Source organism: Manis pentadactyla, chromosome 1 (assembly GCF_030020395.1).
Source record: "Manis pentadactyla isolate mManPen7 chromosome 1, mManPen7.hap1, whole genome shotgun sequence".
NCBI lineage: Eukaryota > Metazoa > Chordata > Mammalia > Pholidota > Manidae > Manis > Manis pentadactyla.
Genome location: NC_080019.1, coordinates 224,016,936 through 224,042,691, shown reverse-complemented (window position 1 = coordinate 224,042,691; position 25,756 = coordinate 224,016,936). Strand labels below are relative to the sequence as shown.

The 25,756-nt window shown below is 39.7% G+C and overlaps 1 protein-coding gene and 1 long non-coding RNA gene across 2 annotated transcripts in view; both read left to right on the top strand.

Annotated features, from left to right (window-relative positions):
* The window catches only part of LOC118908344 (uncharacterized), a 290,358-nt gene extending 279,382 nt beyond the window's left edge, over positions 1-10,976 (top strand). The window contains exons 4-6 of the transcript XR_008999325.1: positions 3,038-3,472; positions 4,014-4,135; positions 7,157-10,976. The gene's annotated coding sequence lies outside the window, so the exon portion shown is untranslated. The remainder of the gene's footprint in view (positions 1-3,037; positions 3,473-4,013; positions 4,136-7,156) is intronic.
* A 10,796-nt stretch (positions 10,977-21,772) lies between these two features.
* LOC130684946 (uncharacterized) overlaps positions 21,773-25,756 on the top strand; it is a 37,614-nt gene continuing 33,630 nt past the window's right edge. The window contains exon 1 of the long non-coding RNA XR_008999360.1: positions 21,773-21,867. This is a non-coding gene — a long non-coding RNA (uncharacterized LOC130684946). The remainder of the gene's footprint in view (positions 21,868-25,756) is intronic.

The window sequence follows — 25,756 nt, the reverse complement described above, 5'->3', positions numbered from 1 at the left end:
TTACCTTGTTGTCTCAGCAAGCCTATAAACCTAGGAAATTGGTATATGTGGTTGTGGGGCTACAGAAGTGATCTAGATGCAGGTTTCTTTCCCACCTTCAGTACCATCACTACTGACATTTCAGCCCAGATAATTCTTTGTTGCAAGGGCTGTCTGGCACAGTTAGATGTTTAGCAGCATCCTTGGCCTCTGCCTACCACCACCCCTAAGTCATGACAATCAAAAAAGTGTCTAGACATTGCACATGTCCCTAGGGGGCAAAACTACCCTGGATGAGAACCACAGCTCTAGACAACAGAGTTGGAAAAACTGGCCTATCAGCATGGATGATGCAAAGTTCTATATTATTTTAGATCTTTCAGTATTGTTTCTGTGGTACAGAGCAGACAACATTATAATTCTTGTCCTTGATAAATCTGAGAAACTGAATTGAAGGTTCTGTACAGTGGCACTGTGTTATGTGGCTGATTGCTAGAGCTTCTAGGGGTTTAGCCATATTTGGCTAAGTTAGCATTTGGAATTTAAATTTGGGATTTAAATCAGCATAGGGGCCCAAAAATTAGCAAAAGTAAAAGCAAATGAGGAGGGGCTATATTTGTTCTGCCCCATATATTTTTGGTGTTAAAAAAAAAAGACCAATGGCTAGCATTGCCCATATACAACTCAGCACGCACACACACACACACACACACACACAATCTCTAAGGCACCAGAGATCCTGCATGCTTGCCTACTAGATGAAAAAGCAAAAATGCCAAGCAAATCAGACTGTTGACAGCAACTTCTTTTTTCTGCTTCTTTTGTGAACAGAAAACTTCAAGTTCTCAACTTCTGGAGGAGAACTTTACCATAGATCCTTGCTGTTGTTACCTATAATATATGACACCAAAATCCTTGGAGCTTATCAGCTTCAGACAAATCTGAAACACAAAACATGCATCAGGCTTGGCACCTCAGCTGCTCCTTTTCCCTGAAAGGCCAACAAGGACTCTATAGTTTAATTAAAGCTTCAGATTTAGAGAGGTAAACGTCAAACAAAAATGCAGATAAAGTGATTCACCCAAAGTCATAGAGATGAAAAATGACAGACGAGAAAATAAACACCAGAGGGATTTTAAAGTCCCTTTTCCTATGTTTCTTTTCATCCTTGTCTCCTAACTTCTATATTCTGCTTCCCTTTTTTTTATTACTGAGGATTCTATCAATACAGTACTTGCTCATAATAGACGTTCAAGAAATGTCTGTGTCTCAATGAAAGACTCAAACTATATATACCAAAGGAAATAAACTAAAGCAACTCCCCACTGAAGATACCATTTGCCTTAGAAGAATAAGGCACTGTGATTGTTTAAAAGTGATGATTGACATCACTCTAAATTCATGGCCACCGATCTCAAATAGATGTTCAATAAATAGTACCTAGCAATCTACTGTATGGGCCGTCAAATTCCCTTTCTCCAAGAGAACAAGTTCATAAACAACCTTAGAAACTCCAGACATCTTTGGTAGACAAATATAAAATACAAACAAATTGGCAGCTAAAATTTGGTCCAGCACAGCATAAAAAAATGTCTGTTTTTGATGAAGCCTATCCACAAGCAGTAGAACATGTAGAGGCCAGTCAAAAATCTCCACTGACGTTTTACAATTCACGGCTCTTGAGCTGTCAAACTGCCATTCAAAAACAAATGGCATACCTTCCTTTCTTTTCACAGAAGACTCAGAAACTCATTATCCTGGCTGTTCTCTACCTTCCTTATCCCTTCAACCTCATGTCAAGGAAATGGAAGAGAGACCAAGGGCAAGTGCACCTCCTTGCCCGGAAAGCTCACTACCTGCCAATCAAGTGCACCATGCACTATATGTTCACACCTGCCGGTACTTGGTGCATTACTATAATCACAGACATAGGCACTCTGGACACTCACATTTTCTGACAATTGATAAAGTATAAAGTCACAGCAGTGGCCATATGGCTTCCCGAATTGCTATTTCCTGAGAATGCTTAATGGAATTCATGCAAAACAATCAAACTTATACAAACATTTCATACTCATGTCAGCTTTGATGAAGGTCCAAGTGATTACAGTCAATGACAAGGGAACAGATAAAAATACATCTCACTTCTGTTCCTCTTGAAGTATTATAATTGACCACTAGGTCAATTCCCTGCTTCCACTTCTTTCCCAGACTATCTTTTCCCCCAAAAGAGTGTGCCACTGCAACTAGAGTATTTCTAAAATGTATATTCGTCTATGTCACCTTTCTGTTTAAAACTCTCCAGAGCCATTTCACTCTCTGGGGCCATCTGGCCCGTGATTGAGCCACCTTCCAGTGTCCCAGGAGGCCCTGGCTATAGCCTCGAGTCAGTCCAAGCTCTTCCCTGTCTCAGTCTCCACATGAGCCGCCTGAGAAACTCTGCCCCACTGTGTCTTTTTCAGCCACATCTCCCTGGAAGACTTGGTCTTTGTTCTTCATTCTTCTTAAGAGTAATTCAGTTACTTTCTTCATAGCAACTGTCTAGATTAGCAAGTACTTGTTTATGAATACTTGGGATTACTTATTTCCTTATCTTTTCACTCAAAGGCTGTAGAAGATTATGTCTACTGCACTCTCTGCTGTACACCAAGTTTCTAACTGCTGGGCATGGAGTAAGGACAAGAGATGCTGCTTAAATGAATGAACATATATCATTACACAAACAAATCACAGTTATGAAAGGACATATCTGCCCAAGAAAAGACCTCACTTAAGCTTTCTGCCCAGTGATTACATGTACCTATTTGGCCCACTTTGTCTTTTCTGCTTTATTCTCTTGGCCTTTTACCAAGTTTGAGATTTACAGGAACTCAGGGTTTTACACTGTGGAAAAGCCTGAGGAAACCCCAAATCAGTCCTTTGCTTATGTTTCATTCCCAGATTTGTGACCCCTATTTATCTTAACAGAAATCTAACCTTGATTCATTTATTGTTGGCAAAAACTCTTTCATGTAATTGTCCTCATTTTTTTAATCAAAACCTTCTTTTGCTGACACAGGAAGTCATATTTTGTCAAGACTAGATGAACTTGAACCCAGAGACGTTTAAATTCTACTGCAACCTCAAAAACCACAAAAATTGAAGAAATTCGGCAAGTCAGATAAGTCCTTCTGCCTCATCACTAGGGCCTAGCATTTCGTTCATCTTGGGCAGATCTGTGCACTGCCAGTCTCACTGCTGGTATACTTTCTCGCTCCTGACTCATGACATAATGTGGGACTCCAAATGAGAAGGCCATCCCTTCTAGCCTTTTGAGTTTCTAATGTAACCTTTGAAAGCAGCTGGTTGGAATTCCATCGCATCCCAGACCCACACAGACCTCCTCTGCATTATGTTCAGTTGGCGGACAAAGGAAGTTCAGGGAGGAGCAAGAGCAAGATGCGAACTGGCCGAGGGATGACAGCTGCTTTGTGAGCAGCCACCCAGAATGCAGGTTTTTATTGTTGTTTTTGTTTTTTATTTAACCTGTAAATGACTTATGGACCTGTATTTATACTTTTTTTCTCAAAGCTTAACCCTCCTACATGTTCTTCTATCCATTAAAATAAATGCTCATCATTCATGAAAATCCTTCCTCATGACCTGGTTGATCCCAGTACACAAAGACCACTAGAGCCTTAATTTCTCTCAGTGAGGTAAAACAAAATTTAGTTAAATAATGTATGTGACATCTCCCAACTTTGAATGATAGATGTATGGAAGCAACAGAGTATAAGAGAAGAGCTCTAGCCCTGAGCCCAGAGTCAGGCGGCAGTCTTAGGTTTATATTTTAGCCCTTTCACCTATAAATTATATTATCTTGACCTCTTGTTTTCTCATCTGAAAAGCAGGGCTACGTAATAGAAACTTATACATCAGAGGTTTATGGTGAGACTCGTGTAACTTAATGCAGATAAAATGCTCTTAGTACAGGCCTCACACACACACACACACACTCAAAAAACACCTCTTTTTTCTTTCCTCTGAATGAGAAGTGGGTTAACAGCAAAGCTGTCTGAGACAGAATCTGGGCATTTGGGATCGTCTGGTAGCTGAGCACACACGGGGACACATCAGCACTGGCGCACGGAATTCCAACTCCTCCTACGCCGGAATGGTAAGTAACGTCATGCACGAATGTTTGGGAGAGCTTTCAAAGAGACTAGACCGGAAGTGTCAAGTGTCTACTATTTTTTTAAATTATATGTACTGGAATTTGAGATATGAAACTAATTCAAATTCAACTACAAAATAAAAATATTTCCATCCAAAGATGAACGGGTTCCCTTAAAATTCCATGTTTGAAAGATATGAGAAACAGGTATACCCATGTACTACTGGTGAGAACAGTAACTGCTATAACCATTTTGTAGAAATATTTATCAGATTTTAAAGCTAATGCATCTGAAGACCTAGCAATTCTACTTTTGCATTTAATACCAGAGGAACACTTACACCCAAAGAGACATGCACAAAACATTCAGAATACTGTGTTTTGCAGTAGTGAGAAACTGGAAACAACCAAAAGCTTCCTCTACTTTTAATTGAGAGGCTAATCCCCGTAAGAAACACTGAATATTTCAACAGATAAACAAATTGATGTGTAGTTCATGGGCAGGTATAGGTGGTGATTTTGTAACCTGGCCTCATTTTATCCGTGGCTTAGCGCAGGATGGATCCCCAAGGTCCTTGGATTCTTCTGCTAAATCCTTTGCATCTAGCTGGCTCATGACAGATGAGAAAGGGCATGGAAGATCTCATGAGGTCTTAATAGACTGGGCCTGTTAAGTTTTATACATCACCTCTTTCCACAATCCACTGGAGAGAACTCAGTAACTTGGCCATATACTCATCACAGTGCAGTCTAGACACAGGTTCAGGAAGAAAAGGAACCAGGGCTTTGAACAACACTTACTCGGTTTCTGACACTACAACAATAGTAAAAGAATAAGGCAGATCTGTGTTTACTAGTAAATGAGCCTTCCAAGACACACTACTGAGTGAGAAGTAAGAGGCATGTCCCAGGATGGGTTCCCTGGGAAACAGACTATGAGATGGAGTTCATGGCTTGGGATATTTATCAAGGAATATTCTTGCTAGCAACACCTGAGGAAGCAGTAGTGGGCAGAGGAAAAAGTTGATCTGTAGCGCAAGCCCAACAGCAGCCTACGTCACCCTAGGAGAGAGCTAAGTCTCAAAAGGTCATTCTGAGTTTGTCCCAAGTTGTCCGATGTGGCAAGACATTTATGGTCTTGACTGAACTTGCATATTGGTATCAAATTGCACTGGATCAGTTATTGGATGTTAGCTACAGGGGGTGAGGGTGAGGTAACTTTGTGCAACTGAGGCAGTCCTGAAGGGCCCAACAGCTGAAGACTGCTGAGAGCATCCCCCACTGAGGCAATGAGCATTTCACTGAAGAGGAGTTTGGGCAGTTTATCACAGTGTCTATCACACAGCTACATAATATACATAGTCTGTTATTACTATAAAATAAAACCAAAGAAAATGCATACTTTCTCTTGAAAAAACTTCAACAAAAATCATACATAGAAAAAAATGTAGATAGATAAAAAAAAAAACTGGACACATTATTTAATAATAAACAGGTATCAGGATTGTTACAATTTTTTTTTTGAGAAAAGGACACAGGTCTGAGATTGAGGGTAAAGGTAAAAAAAACTTCAACAATATCTGTAGTGTTAAATATTTTTAAACAAAAAAAATTAAGTGATATTTAATTTAAGAAGTGCTTACTGTACAAGTATATATAATAAGGATATCAACCAAAACAATATTCTATAAGGAGCGGGACCTTCTGTTTCAAAGGTATCACATTAAAATATCTCTTACTTATTCAAGGATTGATCGACTTTCCTTCTCTCTTCTTCCTCCCACAGCTTTTTGGCCAGTTCATTGCTCATTAATATTCCCATCCAAGGGTGACTGGGGTTGGGGGTGCTAGGTGTGAGGAGAGAGGAAAGAAACTGGAACCAGCAATTTCCATTACCTGTTAGCAACTCTGGTGAATAGGTTTAAGCAGAGGAAATGCTGAAAATCAGTTGTTTAGATTATCTGAGCCCATCAATGATCCATGTCACACCCTCTCTCTTCCCATTAGCAAAGACTCATGAGAATTGGCCATAATGGTATTTGCAGTGATGGCAACTGAAACAAGATTGTTTTCAATGATTCTGTGAGTCTGGTTAAACTATTTGTTTCTCTTTCAATTGAACATACTAACAAGGCATTTTAAGGAAAGAGACATTTCCTGGTGTATTCTCATCTGTTACACACCTATACATCTTTCAGGATGAGGTAGTTAACCTAGATTAAACCAAGACAATTTTCTTGAATCTGAAAGGTCATTTCATCTTCTGTTTTGGTCTGGTAAATAGAATAGTCTATTTGGGATGCCCAGTAGCAAAAAAGACATGATGTAATCAATAAAATGACATGCAATAAGTATTTGAATATTTGTTGAATTTAACAAAATTAAATATTTTCATAATGCCAGAGTTATGACTCAGTCTTTAAAATCTCTGTGTTACGACAGTTCATATATTGGGTTTAACCAAACAACTCAAGTCAATACAAATATGAACAGTTTTCTCTTGGAACTGCAATGCTAAACTGCTAAAAGCTTGGAATAAAGTTTAAGATTAGTGTCCGAATTCAGACCACTGTTTAATTCACTTAAGTGATTTTGAGGCAAGTTCCATAGTTTCTGCCTCAGTTCGTTCAGCTACAGAATGAATAGACAAGGACAAATCCTACGCTTAATGTTTTATGCACATGTCTCTATTCATTATTTTACCCTGGCACTGATACTAATAAGGTATAGACGGGTTACATTGGTGTCAAATGGAACGGAATCTTGACGTAGCCACATATTGGCTGTGTGATGTTAGGTAACCTAAGTGGCCTCTCCAAGGCTCTATGTCTGTATCTGCATTTGTAAAATGAGGTTATATATAGTTCCTTTATAACTGGATTGCTATGAAGGTCAAAAGTGAAAAAGTATGTGAAGTGCATAGCACAATGCTTGGGACATAGCAAGTCCATAAGAAAAGGGAGCTATCCTTAAGTATCAGCTATCTCTCTAACAAGAACCATTCTGTTTTTCTCCTTTTCTAAGGAAAAACACACATTGTAAAATAAGCATTCTTCAAAGGCAACTTGAAGGCATCTGGGAATTCCAAAGGTTGAAAATTCCATGAGTTCACAGAAGTTTTCACTGATTCCACTGATCTAAAGGCAAAAAGGAGAGAGTCGACTCTGTGCCCAAACTCATTTCTGATGATTTCTTCCATCCTACCCCTTCTGCCTCTCTGGGGGTGGTTGTGCCTGTAAAAAACATCCAAGTTGTCAAGAACAGAGTCGGCTTTCAAGATTGGAATGTCCGAGTAGAGTGTTCTTTTCCTCAGTTAAGAAGAGGCTTGGGTGGCTAAAAGTTTCCAAGTCTGAAAGGAGACAGAGCTGGGACAGACGAACTGATAGAGATAAAGAGCACAACACCTTGGGAGAGTGATATATCAAGAGAGACTAAAATAAGGCAGAAACGAGATCATGAGGCAAGATGAGATAAGAAACCAAAGACACGGTCTACAAGCTCTAATGTGTGTTGCAACCAGAGGCTGACTCGAAACTACAAAGTCCCAAATTACATAACTGTAATGGGTAATGGGCACTTTCTCATAAAGAAAAGTGATTTGTTTTCCCTTTTATGGCTAAAGCAAAAAGCATGAGAATTAGGCTCACTAGGAAATAGAAGGTGTGGTCATGTGAGCTGACATATTTCAGGTATGTTAGACTGAGATGATTATGAAACTAGGCTGATTTTATATAGAGACAAACCTTTTTTTCTAAAGGCACTGAGGGACAAGATAGGGACAGGTAATAAAATGTTAAGATGCTGACTTCTGTTCTGCATAGGACATTAAATAATAAGAGACAAAGAAAGGGGTTCTATCCCTCATTAGAATGTAAGCTCCAAGATGGCTTACTGGTTTTGTTCATTGCTGTATTCTCACCTCCTAGAACATGCCTGGCTTTTGATAAGTATCTGTTGAATTAACCAGCAGTAAGGACTTGCAAAAGAACCAGTTCAAATGTGCAATGAGGAGGTTGGATTAGATGTTCTCTAAGATCATGATAGCTTTAAAAATGTAAGGTTCTATCAGAAACTACAAATGAAAAACGGTCGTTAACATTTTTCATCTCCATCACCTTTGTCACTTCTTCATTCAATGTCTGTGTGATCTATTTCAGTAAGGCTAGGTGTAGAAAAGTACCCCTGGTGGGATACAAGATACCTTCAGTAGTCTAAAGATACATTTTGTTTATTTTAAGAGTCATTTGCTTATTTTAATATGTACTAGAAAAATGCAGTTAGTTTCTCAACTCTTTTTATGATAACATAGAGCTTAGTTTTCAAATAAATTTAAGTTATAAGTAAGTCAACTTGAAAAAATTATTTTTAGTAAATTATAATGCAAGAGTTTTGCATTATAATATACTGAAAGTTAGCATAGGAAAAATCACAAAGGTAGGACACAAGCAACTGCTATTTGGGACACAGTCATATCCATCAATACTTATGACACATATCTTCAAACCAAATTTTGACTAGTACTCTCAAAGGGAATAAAACACATTTGAAATAGCCATAACATTTAGGTGGGGGACATTTAGCACTATATCCCTGTTTATGGTAAAAAAATTGCCTGAATTGTACTTAAAAAATATATTTGTTATTCTTCTGGCCATGATGGATTCACTGCTATTGAAGACACTGCCCCACCATAAGCACTCAGAAAACTGGGAAAAAAAATATGGAACCACCATTTTCATCCAGTAGATAACAGGTGGCATAAATCAATAATCCCTGAGAGAAAGGAAACAAATGAGGACATAATAGCCTAGACTTTTTTGCCTAGAGATACTTTCCAGATTGCCATCCAGCGAAGGGAAATCCAGGTAGAACACAGGGCCTCACTGAGTAGAGAAGACAGAGAACAAAGACTGAGGAAGCCCAAGTGACTGGAATTTGTAGGGCAGAGGGCTAGAAAGAAAGGAAATATGTACAAACAAGTTATTTTTATGCACAAAAGGGTTCCATTGAGTCGCTGGCTTTTTAATTATTAAGCTGACAAGACTCAACAAGGCAAAGAACAACTACTGGACAAAGAGCAGTATTGAAGAACTACACACTAAGTGATTACCACCGTCTCCCACTGGGCTGAGTATATTCAAGTTCTGACCAGCCAGAGAGGAGAAACATCGGTGAATCCATGCAGCATTCAGGAGAGACCCTGGCATGTCCATGCTCAGTAGTGATGCAAAATTATTCCTAGAATAAGAACTACTCTATACTTTCCTAACAAAACTTAAAAACAAGTCTCAAAAATATTAAACTAATCCACACAAAAATTAAACACTTGCTGGATCAAAGAGCAACACTCTTTAAAAGAACACCATAGACTCCAAACATCCAATGAAGCAAAATCAACAGTACCTTGAATCCAGTCAAAAAGTACTACATGTGCAAAGGATTAGGAAAATAGAAATAGACCCAGCAGTGACAGAGGTGAAGGAATTAGCAGACAAAGATTTTAAAATAGCTATTATAAATAGTTTAAGTATTTATATAAAAAGTGCATTCAGTAAGGGAAATGAAAACTGTAAAAAGAAAAAAAGACAAAACTTCTAAGACAAAAAAATATAGGCTCTGAAGTGAAAAATCCACTAAGCAGTTGTAATTGCAGTTTCATGCTGCAGAAGAAAAAAGGTCAGTAAACTTGAGCAGAACAGAAAGAGGAAGGGGCAGTCTTTGCAAAACTTGGTGTTGTAACAATCAGATGCTGTATTGAAAATCAACTTTGAACCCTACATCTTACCACATATGAAAATAAACAGAAACAGATCATAGAACTGAATGTACGATCTAAAACTATAAAGTTTACAACTTTGTACAAGCAAAGGTTTCTCATGACACAAAAAGCACCAACCATTAAAAAAACAACTGATAAATTTTTGGATAAAGAGATAAACTGGACTTCATCAAAAGTAAAACTTGCTACTGAAAAGACTCAACTAATAAAAAAAGTTAATTCAAAAACTGAAAAAAATACAAAGAGGTATATTCACAATAAAATTGTAAATAAAATTCACTACATACAATTGTAACAAAAATATAAAAAGAATTCTTAAAACACAGTAAAAAGAATACCAAATTTTTAAAAATAAGCAAAAGATCTGAACATCTCCTTCACAAAAGGAAAAGTATGAGTGGCCAATAAACACTAAAAGATACCCAATCATCACCATAGAAACGTAATTTTAAACCACAACAAGATATCACTCTATATCAACTAAAATGGTTAAATGAAAAATGATTGACATTAGTGAGGTCTGGCAAAGATGTAAATCTGGAAATGTCACACATTTGTGATAGAAGTAAAAAATGGTATAAATATTTCAGAACAGTTCGGTGGTTTCTTATAAAATTAAAGATAAATTTACCATACAACCCATCAATTCATCTATGTATGAACCTAAGAAAAATAAACACATTTGCCTACACAGATTATTTGTATATTTGCATATAAATGTTTGTTGATACACACAATATGAATGCATCTCAAAATCATTTTGCTAAGTGAAAACAGGCAAACACAAAAGAGTATATACTACATGACTCCATTTTTATGAAGATCTAAAATAGGTGAATCTAGTCTATATTAGCAGAAATGTAATGGGGGCTGGGTTGGGAGATTGGGCAGAGACAGAAGAGAATATTTTAGTATGTTGGAAATTTTCTGTTTCTTGATTTGGTTTATGATTACAAGAGTTTATGGATGTATCAAAATTCACGAAATGTACACTTAAAATAGGTACATTCATTTTGTTGTATGTAAATTCTACTTTAATAAATTTATAATACATGTATATTTATACACTCATGGGGCAGTTATTGTAGATTTCCAGCCTATACATATTTTGTATCATGTATTTTTATTCTTTTTGTATTAGATTTATATTATTCTGTATCTCTCCTGCCCTATTCCCAGAAATTTCAGCCCCTGACCCCAACAAGTTCCATTATCCATAGTAACCAATGATAGTTACTGTCATGTCTACAAATACTGTCAATTGTACAAAAAGAAAAGAAAACCTTACAGACTGTTCATAGTTGGGTGATATACCTATAAAAGGTTTATGATATACCAGTTCTGACCCACAGATCTAAAATCCTCTAGCTCATATTAATGCCATAATGCTTTAGCTAATTTTTTCTTATGCAGATCTTTAACAACTCTTCTTTCTTTTTTTTCTTCTAAACCACAACAAACTAAGGATGTTATCCTAAGTCTATACTCCTAAATGCCATGCATTGGTAAAGGGAGGCAGCAAGAAGTCTGGAGTAAGACTCAGCATGCTTTTCATAATCTGCAAGTCTCTTTGGACCAAAGATAATATAGACTGTGGGTTTTATTGCCAAAAACATCAAATTTTTGGTTACAGCTCATGTTCCAGAAGCTAAAATTGTATCAACTGAGTAATAGTATCCAGAAATAATTCAGTTCAAGAGTCTTGGTAGATTGATGGACAAAGTGAATGTCAACATTAAATGGCAAGAAAACAAAAGTACATTGTTAGCTAGCAACAATAGGAGAATCTTAACAGATGTAATTTATAGCATTACTATTGATGAAGTTAGTAACCTTTAGCGAGGAGACAAAGAATCAATAGCTGCCTGAAAGTTTGCAGCAGCAAAAATTTGGGAATTAACTAGAAAGTCAGGTGTAAGTGCTAGAAGAATATTTAAACTAGATTAAATAAATTAAAGGTTAATTATAAATAAAACCAAAAATTTGGCATTAGAATGGTTTCTTTGATTTCTTAAAACAGTAGAATTTTTGTTTCTTAAAAATACAGCAAACTTAGAGAATTATACATTAATGGATTCATGAAAAGGACATTTGGGTTGTAGAGAAAATGAAAGTTCCTAAAGGCCAGGATCCTTACCTGACTCTAAACTACTTGATGATGTAATTGGCCTACTGCTAGGCTAATGCTTACATACCCACTGGCAATGAGCCATCATTGTTGGTGTTATGATATAAAGAGCTCTGCCCAGTGCTCTCCCCAGGACCAGTGACTGAGACAGGCTTGCTGTATGCAGACTGTCCCGGAGGCAGGCATGATTCCAGCACTCGGCCTGCCACCATGAGAATAAAGCCTGGTATAAACCCTTTTACCCCTAATGTTCTATTGTTGTTATTTGGTCTCACTGAATCGAAGTGAACTTGCCTGGAGGCAATCCTGCTCAGGCAAGACAATTGGCATAGTTGGCAGGATTTGCTGCAGACCAAAAAAAAAAAAAAAACTGGAATAAGCTGCACTCATGGGAGGGGCACTTCAACAGGCTGCCCTTATGGGTGGGAAAATATCAGGCATACATCAATGGGCATGTGGTCCGAGGTAGCTTGCCTCCTAGAGGATCAGGCCCCTCCCCAGGACTGGGGGAGATGGGGTGTGTGTGCCTGAGGCTCTCTGCAAAATAAGGAATTTCTTAAAGAAACAGAGTGCTCACAAGGTGCTGGGAGCTGTGGGCTGTCTACTCCTCACAGTGTTAAGAAGGGCCATAAAGGACAAGACTGTGCTCCTGCAAGGAGCACAAGAAGAGATAAAGGTCATGAAGGAAGAAAAAAATCCACCGATGGTTTAGATGGCATCACTGCAAGATGCTATGTAGATAGTAAAGGATGTAATGGTAACACAAGAATGCAAGCTACAAGGTGCTGTGGAGGAGGTAAAGGCCATGAAAGAGAAGGATGCACCCCTGCAAGAAATATAAGAAGAGGCAGCACAAGAACACGAGCTGTGAGGTTCTGTGGAGGAAGTTAAAAGATTCCTTGCAGAATGAGATAGCAGTGCTGCAAGGCACTGTGGAAGAGGCAAAGCCATGAAGAAGGAGGATGTACTTCTGTGAGAAGCACAAGAAGAGGCAGCATAAGAATACCAGCTGCAAGGCATTGAGGTGAAGATAAGAAAGCTATTGAAGACTGAGATAGTGTCACTGTGAAGCACTGTGGAAAAGGTAAAGGATGTAGCAGAGGAGGCATTCTGCAGAATGAGAAAACCACCATCCACCCCAGAAATGGTGGAGGAGCCAGGGAAGAACAGGGAGGTAGAGGCGGTGTCAGAGGAACCAACCCTTCCTCTACTGAAATCCCACCCAGCTGTCGTCAAGAAAACAAAGACACAGCAACACGGCTTCCTCCAGGAGAGGTGCAGCCCGTCCCCAGGTCATGGAGCACTTTATGCTCTGCCCCTATACACAGGCAGAGCTGGCGGATTTGGGTTCCTGCTTTTGGCAGAAACCCTCAGAGTCCATATTAGCCTGGTTCCTGCACCTTTGGGATGTAGGGATGGATGGGATCATTCTACCTGAATTAGACGTGGGAAACCTAGCTTCTCTGACAACTCATCCTGCCTTGCAGCAGTGACTGCACAATGCGCACCAGACCCCAGGGAATCATTCACTTCTCAAATGGGCAATGGCCACACATTGCACTGTATGGCTCAATCAGGGTGACCTACCACCTTCCCCCACTAGATGGCAGACATATGCTGAGTTCCAAAAGGTGTGACGGGAGTTAGGCATGAAAAATGCCATTTATAACCCAGTTAATTATGACCTGGATAGGGAGCTGTTTACAGCAAGGATGAGGGATACAGTGTTGCAAATGGCTCCCTTGTCCCTCTTCGGAACCTTTGTAGCCATTTTTGTCCCTCACTTAGGACAGCCTATAAATGTGGTTATCCGTACAGTGGCAGATTTCAGTGAGGCTCAGACAATGTGGCAAGGAAGGGAGTGCAAACTGCTATTAAGAGGAAGGGCTTAAAGGACCCCGTGAAGGTCACGAGGACCCAGATGTGGGTTGATTTAATAGGGGCAGGATCAGACAGAGAGAAATCGCGTGGGAAGTCAAATAGAATCTTAATGGAGTTTGCAACAACTAAAGCTGAAGCAGCGGTTTCAGACTTGAGGACCAAGAAATAGAGGCCAGAGACAGAGCTGCAAATCCAGCCTATGTGTAAGGCTTCTTGCTGGAGGGTGAGCCAACCTTGCCTGAACCCACATCAGAAGATGATTGGGTGATATGGTTTGACTGTGGGGAATTGAGGCACTCACTTTGGGGGACTAGGTGGGGACCAGATGCCCCATGTTGAAATATCAATTCATTAGTCCCCAGTGAATGTTCTGGCTCTGGCAGACACAGGAGCTGAATGCTCACTGAGTTATGGCAACTCTGAATAGTTTCCCAGGATTCCCACTATTATAGATAGACATGGAGGGTAAGGCTGTCACAGTGAACAAGCCCAAATCCTATTAGGAATAGGGTGTCTACCCCAAAGGAGTATACTGTGCATATCTCTCCCATCTCTGAATATATTCTGTAGATAGATATCCTGCAGGGTCTGTGGCTGCAGACCACTGCAGGTGAGTTCAGACTGAGGATACTTATGGTGAAGGCAGTTCTGAGGAGACAGGCTAAGCACCCACCCATAACTTTGTCTGTGCCTCAGTGGGTGACTAATACCAAGCAATACAAATTGCCTGGAGGACATAAAGTAGTTGGAGAAAACCTCCAGGAATTGGAGAAGGGGGGTATTATAAAGCCCACCTGTAGCCCTTTTAATTAGCCAGTGTGGCCAATAAAAAATCCAGATGGCTCCTGGTGTATGACAGTGGATTACAGACAACTGAATAAAGTCATACGTCCTACATTCTGCCATCCCCTCTATTGTAGGCCTTATGGACACCCTCAGTCATGAACTGGGGACATACCATTATGTTTTAGATCTTGCTAATGCCTTCTTTTCCATTGACATAGACCAGGAAAGACAGGAACAGTTTGCCTTCACATGGGAAAGATGGCAATGGACTTTCACTGTCCTTCCACAGGGATCCTACCACAGCCCCACCGTCTGTCATGGAGTTGTAGCCCAGGACTTGGCAGCATGGAAGAAACCGCCAATGGTGCAGCTGTACCCATTATACTGATGACTATCATGCTCACTTACAGATCTAGAAGGTGCAGCACCTAGACTGCTGCATCATCTACAGGAGAAAGGATGGGCTGTGAACAGCAGCAAGGTTCTGGGACTTGGTTTGCCAGTCAAATTCTTGGGTGTCTTCTGGTTAGCTAAGACTAAGTTATCCCAGAAGCAGTCACATACAAAGTCCAGGCCTTCCCTATTTCTGTAATTGTGGCATTATTACAAGAGTTTTTGGGTCTTTTAGGCTCCTGAGAGTGTTTATCCCTCACTTAGCACAAATTCTGAAGCCCTTATACTATTTGGTACAAAATGGCATCAGGTAGGACAGGGATGAGACGTGTGTCTGCTTTGACCATTATATAACAGGCAGTTAAGACCGTGCAGGCCTTGGGTGTGATAGACCCACCAAGGCCCTATGAGCTGGCTGTTCATGAGACCAAAGATAGTTATGGCTGGGGTCTCTGGCAGTGGCTTGAATGAACTTGCCAACCTATTGGATTCTGGTCGCAACTCTGGAAAGGAGCAGAGGTCCTGTACACCTTAATAGAGAAACAATTGGCTGTCATGTACCATGCCTTGCTGGCTTTGGAGCCCATCACTAGAACAGCCCAGATAGAGGTAAGAACCACCTATCCCATTACAGGGTGGGTATATGAAACTGGACTTAAAAGCCATGGAGTGGTATGTCACAGATACCACCAGCCAAGTAGGGTGCATACTTACAGCAGCATAGCACCCTCTTTACTATCCCCTTGAGTGAAGAACTCCAACACTTACTGGGGCCAGTGACATATACCAGTGAAAGGCAGGAAGAATTTGTTTTAGAGCCATTAGTAGCAGAGAGCCCTTACTGAGAGGGAAGAGCCCCTATACCCAAAGATGCATGGTACACAGATGGCTCCAGCCATGGGCAGCCCCCAAAATGGAGGGCTGTAGCCTTCCATCCTAAGACTGAGACAATACGGATGGATGATGGTGAGGGGAAGAGCAGTCAATGGGAAGAGTTGCGGGCAGTGTGGCCTGTGATCAGTCAGGAGCCCTCCCCACTAGTCTGCTCTGAAAGCGGCGCCATCTATCGAGGCTTGACTCTGTGGCTACTGACATGGTATCATGACAACTGGTTGGTTGGTCACAGATCCCTTTGCAGGCAATAGTTATGGAAAGACTTATAGGCCTCTGGTCAGACTAAAATCTGTGTATACAGTATATCATGTAATGGGTCATTTGCCACTGGCAACCCCAGGAAACAATGAAGCAGATGAACTGGCCCAGGTACTTTGGCTAGAAGGAAAACCTGCCTCTGACGTGGCCTGATGGTTACATCAGCTTTTGTTACATGCAGGGCAGAAGACAATGTGGGCTGTAGCCTGTTGATGGGGCCTGCCTTTGACCTTTGAAGAAGTCAGCAGAGCCCAGCAAGAGTGCACTATATGCTCTTAAGAGGGACTTACACTGAGTCCCACAGCAACATGGGATAATAGCTAAGGGACCAGTAGCCCCTGTCAGATGTCAGATAGACTATATTTGGCCTCTGCCTGCATCAAAGGGGTATTAATATGTCGTAACTGCTATAGACATAGCTACTGGACTTCTGGTTTCTTTTCCTGTGTTTTGTACAGACCAGAAAATGACCAAAAGAAACCTAGAGTGTCTCTTTGAAGCCTATGGCCAACTGCAGGTAAAGTGATGAAGGCACCCACTTTATTGGACATGTACTACAAGAATGGAGGCAACAATTAAGGATAAAGTGAAAGTTTCATGTGCCATATAATCCTACCATGGCAGGCATGATAGAGAGGTACAATGGTTTGTTAAAATCTGGCCTGAACTAAGATACCAATATTCTACAGGGCTGGTCATTCACTTACAAAGAGTGCTATGGTGTTTGAATGAGAAGCCCCAGAAGGGGGCATTGAGCCCTGTGGACATGCTAAACACACATTGCTGCTCCACCCCAGAGAGCTGCAACTACAAACCAAGGAGGAATCACTAAAGCCAAGGTTTGGTCACCAGAATAATATCTTGCTGCCAGCACCAAATGCAATAAACCCCCGAGACTCCATTCAGCGGACATCGCCTTGGACTTTCTGACACATGAACCAGTGATGGCTGGCCCTCCTGTCACCTTGGGGACAAAGTCTAGAGGCTGACCTCTTATGTATTTCTGGAGTAAAAGCAGAGTGGCCCCCAAAGATCATGGTAATACACCCTAAATGGCTGCAAGGTAAGAACATCTTACTGGGGAGTTTTGTTTTATTTTTATGGCCAGTGCATGTACCTCCAATAGCACTATACATAGTAATGCCACAGGGAAAGGGATAAAGGTATGGTATACTACATCCAGATGGGACCCCCTTCCTGCCATGGTCCTATCACAGGACCACTCTCTTGCATACATCCTATCTGATGGACAAAATTTGCCTATGGTAGTGTCATTAAAACATGTATCTTACTGCCCTTAAGGTTAATCTCCTCTAATGTCTTTGCGGATTGCGTGCACACCTAGCAAAAACTGCTACTCACTGGGTGGGCACAGAGCTCCCTATCAGTACTGCTACTGGCCTCCGTGGAACTTGTGAATCATGAACTGGGACTGGCTTGAATGCAGCTGGAATGACCAGTTGGCGGCAATTGATCTCCTCAGGCTTGAGGGCAACTATTATTGTTACAGCATTTGTTGTTTTAAGGTTCCAGCTTTCTCACACAGGAACTGTCAAAGAAGACTGATTTCTCCCATGGAAAGAGTGAGTCATGAACTCATCTGAGTAGAACTGGTTTGAATACAGATGGAATGCCCACTTGGTGGCAACTGATCTCCTCAGGCTTGAGGATTATTATAATTTTTGTTGTTATCTGTATCATAATTTTCATTGTTATCTGTATGTTGTTATCCTCTGTTGCTATTGTGGAATCTGGTTACAAAGCTCCAGCTTTCTCATGCAGGGACTATCAAGGAAGATTGAGGGTGCCTAAATTGGGAGGTGAAAACCCCTGGATGGGGTACAGTGTAGGGAAAAAGAAATTTCCTATAGCCAGGATCCTCACCTGACCCTAAACTACTTGATGTAATTGGCCTACTGCTAAGTCAAGGCTTACACACCCATTGGCAATGAGTCATCATTGTTGGCGTTACTATATAAAGAGCTCTACCCAGTGCTCTCCTGGGAGGCAGAGACTGAGACAGTCTTGCTGCATGCAGACTGCCCCAAAGACAGATGTGATTCCAGAAGGCAACCTGCCACTGTGAGAATAAAGCTTGGTATAAACCCTTTTACCCCTAACATTCTATTGTTATTCGGTCTCGCTCAATCCAGAGTGAATTTGCCCAGGGGCAGTCCCCCTCAGGTGAGACATGGGTATTTAACTCTGGGTTTGAAACTGCAAGAGAAATACATATTTTTAGAATTTGATGCATGCCCTTTATTACTGCACCACCTATGTCTCCACTTAGATTTTATGGCATTATTGTTGAGATGCTTATTACACAGCCTACTCAACTGGGTCATGGTATATTGACGTACGTAGTTAACAGACTAGATTAGTGATAAGGACTCAGGGAAGAAGCACATTAGAGGTCAGCATCAACACAGTGAGTTAATACCTTTGGGAATGCACAGCTGTTAAACCAAACAAGGTGGCCATATTGCTCAGTGAATTCAGTGAGATCTAATGGGAATTTCAGAGTAAATTTACTTTTAAGATGTGTAGGAAGCTTAATAAATCAAAGTGGTTTTTCTATTCCAGGGTAAATCATCCCACCACATCTTTTCATTTAACGCTGACCAGTTTGCTTAATGGATTATGAAGGGAAAGAAAGGATGCACTCCAATGAAAATGACCCTTCTTATCTTTAAATTTTGCATTTAAAACTCCTTTCATTACCAACAGACACAAGAAAAGATGCTCAACATTACTAATCATTAGGCAAATGCAAATCAAAACCACAATGAAGTGTCACCTCACACTAGTCAGAATGGTTACTATCAAAAAAACAAGAAATAACAACTATTAACGAGGATGTGGAGAAAAGGGAACCCTCATGTACTACTGGGAATGTAAATTGGTACAGCCATTGTGGACAACAATAAGGAAGTTCCTCAAAAAACTAAAGTTAAAGATACCATATGATTCAGCAATTCCACTTATGGGAATTTACTCAAAGAAAATGAAAATCACTAATTCAAAAAGAGATATGCACACCTATGTTTATTAGAGCATTATTTAAAATTGCAAAGATATTCAAGCAACACAAATGCCACTGATAGATGAATGGATAAAGAAGATAGGGTACTTATACATAATAGAATATTACTCAGCCATAAAAAAGAAGGAAATCTTGCCATTTGTGACAATATGGATGGGTCTAGAGGATATTATGCTCAGTGAAATAGGCCAGGCAGAAAAAGACAAACATGATATGATTTTACTTCTATGTGTGTTATCTAAAAATCAAAACAAACAAACAAAAAAGAAAGAGACCCACAAATACAGACAACAGATTGGTGGTTACCATAAGGAAGGGGGTTGGGAGGATGAATGAAATAGGTGAAGGGGATAAAAAGGTACAAACCAAAAATGTAAAATATGTTAGACATAGGAATGAAAGTACAACAGAGAGTATATACCTAATAATATTTTAACATCTTAGTATGATAATGGGGTAGCTATACTTACTGTGGCAAAGATCTACTAATGTATATAATTATTAAGTCACTATGTTGTACATCTGAAACCAATATATCAACTTTACTCCAATAGTAAATAAATAAATATTTTTTTCACAGCCTCCTACAGATCTAGATTATGTCTGCTGTCACAATTCAAATGTATCATGTGGCTTCAGGACACTTTGGGCTGTTTAAGATGCTTGCTTTCTACAGTAGTAAAACACCTCTGCAAACAAGCAAAGGGCTCACCAAACACAGAGGATGCCATCAAACTGACAAAATGGCCAGGTAATTCTGAGAAATTTCTTTGCTTTGTGAAGCAGAATGAGATATGTTATATCTTCAAACATTCCATATTCTTGTTTCAAAACATTTACTTAAAAAGTGATAGTAAATAAACCTTGACTTTTTACAACTTTTTGCTATTTATTACCTTCCTTACCCTTACAAGTATATCAGTTTAATGTCAGAGAGTGTATGGTATCCTGTGGATTTTAAAAACTATTATTTCACTTTAGACTCAAGGTTCAAAGACAAGTAGACCTTCCACCAGGAATAACTGAGTAACATTCTATATAAGGCTTTCTCATTTTTCATTGTCTTATTCAGAAACCACAAATAAAACATTGTATTCAAACTAAGGAAAATTAAGAATGACTTTTGTGAAAAGAATGACTTTTGACTTGGGAAGATTTGATTGAGGGTTTGAATGTTCTGCTAATGCAAACTAGCTCTTTCTGTGAGACCAGTTCTCTTGTTAGCTGCCTACACTTGTCCCAGTCATAAGAGCAACCACAACTACAACCTTTCTTCTATGATCAACTTACTTTTCTAAGCCCTTTACATGCAACTTGCTAAATTTCCTGAATAATCTTATCATTAGTTATCATCATCTCCATTTTGCAATTGAAGAAACGGAAGCACAAGAATAAGTAACCTGCCCAAGATCAAGGATCTTAAGAAGAGATGAAATGGGGGTGTGAGCTTTGCACAAAATGACATCCTTAAATTAAATGCACAAGCAACACAACAGGACTGGGTCTGTGAAGAACTTCCTATGGATGTCCTTCCAAGTTGAAACAACAAAAACCTGATCAATTGATGACCAGGTAGAGTCTTACAGTGTTCAACTGTAGAAATGAAAAGATCTCTTTCAGAGTTAGTCAATATAAATTTGTGTTAAAGAAGGAACAAATTCCAAGAGAGGGGCAGCATACCTTTTGAAATGTATGAAAATTTGAGAATCACTTTCTGGCGGCTTCTCTTATTACTGAAAAGTGATCTTCAGAATGCAAAATTTAAAAACTCAGCAGTTTAACTATGGCTACTGAATGTGAGCTGCTCAAATATGATAGATTTTCTGGTCTACAGTTATGGAGTGGGGCCCAGTGAATGTGTGCTAGGCAGACACTGAGATTGGCACTTTACAGGCACCATATGGCATGGCATGTAAAGTTAGAAATCATGTCATTTTTAGCAATTTGGAACCTGAGGCTTAAAATATGTTAAAGATCACACAGCTACCAGGTCATAAAATTGGGATTCATCTCCTTGTGTAATACAAGGATTAAAAAAGTTCTATTTCCACTACCCTGTGCTTTGAATACCATTATAGAATCTCTAAATACAAATAAGAATAGATACCATTGTCCTCCAAGATGAGTTTCAGTTATCAGGTTATCTACTGAAACAGACATTCAGCTTTGGAAATGAAAATTACTGGTTATTCTTTCACCCTGTATCAGTTTATTCTTTCAGCTTACACATGAGATGATCACTTTAAAATTTTAATGTTTGCTAACAAATCAAATCTGGTGATATGCCATTAGCCATATTTTCCGAATAAACAAAGGGTAGGAGGGGTGGGAAAATAACCCGACCTTGTTCTTGAGATCAGAGATGCTTCAAGGCATGTGTGAAAAGCCCCCAGGGGAAAATATTCACTCTTTTTCCCCAGTTCAGCTCAGTTTCTGTTGTCTAATCATTTTCTTATCACTACATATTATATATTTACACAGGTGCTCCTCTGATTTAATTGTTTGGAAGTAGTCACTGGAAGCAAAGCTATGTGACTCAGCTTTGGCGAAGCAGTCCAGCTGCGATCTGACAGGTAAATAATTACCACTAATCAAAATCTAAATGAATTCATGTTCTTCAAAGTCAGATGGGGGGAAGGGGGTATGGGTTATAAATGAACTGCTAGGAATATCAGGAGAAATAAGAGCTGGGCAGTCCAATCTTAGATGAAAACAACAAAGAGAAGACTTAGCAACAGTAAGACCTCAGCTGCCACATGTATTATAGCACAAAGACCTCTGGCTGGGGTTCTGTTTTCCCCATGCAGGCATAATTAGCTTCTTGGGATCTTAGGAGCCTCTCTGTAAAACTAAGATAATAAGCTAGGTCTGTTGCAGTCCTTGCTGGGTATAATCTCATGATTTCAGTATGTGGAATCCAGATTTCTTTGTACAAAGAGGAATAAAATTTCTTTCTCTGGGCTCCCTATCAGTAAATAGTGTTTAAAATAAAAATCAATACATTGGCTACTTAAGAGCCAACCATATTCTCTGAGAGCTTATTAAGTGAACAGATTTAAGTATAGGCTATCCATTATCTAGGGGCCAGTGGATTTCAGTAGAGATTTCCACGCAGTTATTATGAAGGATACCTTCCCCAAGGCCTGAGCCCCTACGTGATGAATTCATGAGCTTTGAGGACATTTCTTTAAAAGTCAGCCTGTATGGGCTGTAGAAGCCTTTCAGCCTTTTTGCAGGCCATTTTTAAGTTTCCTGATAATGAACAAAACAGGTCTGATAACTTTCAGTAATACACTCAGGAAACGTGTGGTACAGAGCAGCAGCTTTCAAGCAGTTGACACAGAAATCCAGTTCAATCAGCACTGAGAGCCATGCCTGCAGACGCCGTCTGTGCTTTGGGACCAGCCAGGGTTGCCCTATCAGCCACAACAAGACCATATTTTGACTGGTTTTCATCAATTTGACTCGGGTGTTTTTTTCTTCTTCTTTTTCACTTTTTCTGCCTCTTGTAAAAGCATTTGGCTTTGAGGCAGAAAAAGAATTTTTTAGCTGTAACTCAAGGAGCTCTCTTACTGTCTTTTGTAAAACGTGGGTTGGAGGATTTACCTTATGGTTTTGGCTCCTGGCTAGTAATAACCAAGAGTCCAACATCAGGGGAAAATATTAAATGACCACTTGAGCTTCCCTTCTCTAGTCTCTTCTTTAATCTTAAATTGTGGTGCAGCCCCTTCTCCCTCCTACTAAAACAATTGACAGAACTCCCTCTACCCTTGAATGTAGGGGTATGGGAGAAACACACACTCTTTTTTGTCAGGATGAGCACCCCAAATATCACCACCCCAGAGAAAAATATCAACCTTTTAAGGAAATAGTTTGGACTGACTGAGGTCTTCCAAGATGCAATACTATGTGCTGACTCAGGGAAACTTAGGGCAACATGCTGAAAACATTTTCAGGCCTGGAAAATAACTGGTTTAATAATTCAAGATGCTTTAAAGTCACACACACACACAAAAACCCCATAAAAACAAATAAACCTCCCTTTCCAAAAGTAATGCTGTACGGTAAGCTATTTCTGAAATGAAAAAAACAGAGCTTGCAATCAAATGCAAGTTTAGCTTTGTGACCCTCCTACTCAAACAATTGACAAAGACCTTCAACAGCCCACATCCCAAGTGGGCAAATGGAAATATCGATTTCATGAATTTTCAAAATATTTAGATGAAAACTGAAATATTTAGTTAATACCCCAGATGTATTTTCATCTGAGTGTCACACATCTCTGGACTTCCAGATGGATTTTCCAAGTACTCCATATTCCTGTATGATTTTAGGATTTTTTTTGTTTTTTTGGTATTGTTACAGAGCAGACACTAGGATATACACCAAGGTTTCTTAACCTCAGTACAATGAGCGCTTTAGGCTGGGTGATTCTTTACTGAAGGGGCTGTCTGTGCATTGTAGTTTGTTTCAGAGCACCATGAGTAACTGCTCACTGGAGGCCAGTAGCATGCCCCCCAGCTGTGTACACCAAATATGTCCTGACATTGCTAAATATCACCTAGTGGAGCAAAAGTGCCACCAGTTAACACATTTTACTTACCTTTACTAATTCAATCCCAAATGCACGCTATTATTTTCCTATTTCTCTATTGCTCATAAATAATGAGAAGGTGGCTTAAAGAGCATTTATCATCTATTCAATTTCATAATAAGTGACAAAGGAAAAGACTTCAGCCACATCAGCTAAGTTTATACTCTTTAACCTAACACTGTGAACACTCAGGATTTGCATTGAATACTGTAGGTGCTTTCCCTATAGTCTAAGATTTCAAAAAATATAGAAGTAAATAAGTGAACACTTTCTTGAAAGAGTCACAAAATGACTGCATTCAAATATGCATCCCAATTCAAAGATGTTCATTGGAGGGCAGGGACTGACCACCCAGTCGGCCATACCTGGATGTGGGTAACTGAGCCATAAGTAATTGCTTCCATTTGCTCCTTAACACTTGCTAGTTATTTCAGTTACTTGAATAGTTAGATAAGTCTAAGGAGCCTGCTAGATTGACCACAAAGCAGACTGCCTTCACACTGGTTGACAACTGCATTGTGTCAACGGAAAGAGACTGAATTTGAGAGTTGAGCACCCCTAGAGTGGTCTGCTCCCTACCACTGGGAATTTTGGGAAATTAACTTCCTTTAGCTTCTGATTCCTTATCTGAAAAAGGACAGTCATAACTAACCTGCAAAGTAGTTGTAAGGATATGTTAATACGTGCAAAGCACAGGACATAGAACTTGGTATGTAATAGGCACTCAATATATGGCAGCCATTATCATGATTCACTTAATGGTTGTGAGACATAAAAGGAAAATTTTCATTTTCAGTAGGGAGCTGGTTGGGGAGAGAGACTTTATAAAATTCACTGAGCTTTTACTGTATACCAAGCTCTGTACCAAGTGATGTACATGAATTATTTAATTTCATTTATGAAGTTCATTGCCTGTTGGTTATGTTAGGCATCCCTTACTTACCTGTTGTCTCCTTCACTTATATAGCAGAGCAAGTAGCATATCTATTTTATTCACTGTTGTAGCCTCAATGACTCATACCTCAATCAATGTTTGTTGAATTAATAAATTAGTGAACCAGTTTTAGAAGAAGAATCCCCCTAGGAAGATCTTTGACTCTTTTTTATCACTTTTGATTCTCTCATGGCAGCATTTCTGACATTCATTCCTCATCATTTCTAGAGCCACTAGCCGACTCCTGACCCACACTGCCTTCAGTCTAGACTATCAGAGCCACACCGTAATTCTTAGGCAGTGTCTAGCCTCTTCTCACTCCTGCCCATGCTCTTTGCTGCCGCCACATGAATCTTCTTCACATACCTGCATTGATAAAGCATCATCATTGACCAAGTCCAGGCCAGCCTCTTCAACTGAAAACCAAAACCTGTCACGAGTGATCCCAGCTTGCCCTAACCCACCTCATATTCAGCCATGCATTTATGTTATCATCTGTTCCAGCAGACCATTATCTGCCTGAGCATTTTGGAACATGAACTTGATCATCCAGCTATTTATTTAGTGGATAATTTATTGAGTGCCTCCTTTGTGCCAGGCACTATGTACCATGTGTGCTACAACACAAAACACGACTCCTGTCCTTTAGAGCTTAAAATATAATTGAAGAGAGAAGCACCAAAATGATTTCAATACATCAACTGATTTTAAAAGGGTTGTTCAGGGTGCTAGGTAGGTACCTGAAAGTGTCTGTTACCCATACTTGGGAGGTCAGAGAAAGATTCTCAGGCAGAAAGATATAACCTCATCTCTGACACCTGAAAACTGAAGAGAACTCTGCTAGAAAAAATAACATAGAGAGGATAGCATGTGCTGACTCCAGAAGGAGAAATATGGCTCATCTCATGAACTGCAAATAGTTGAGAATATCTGG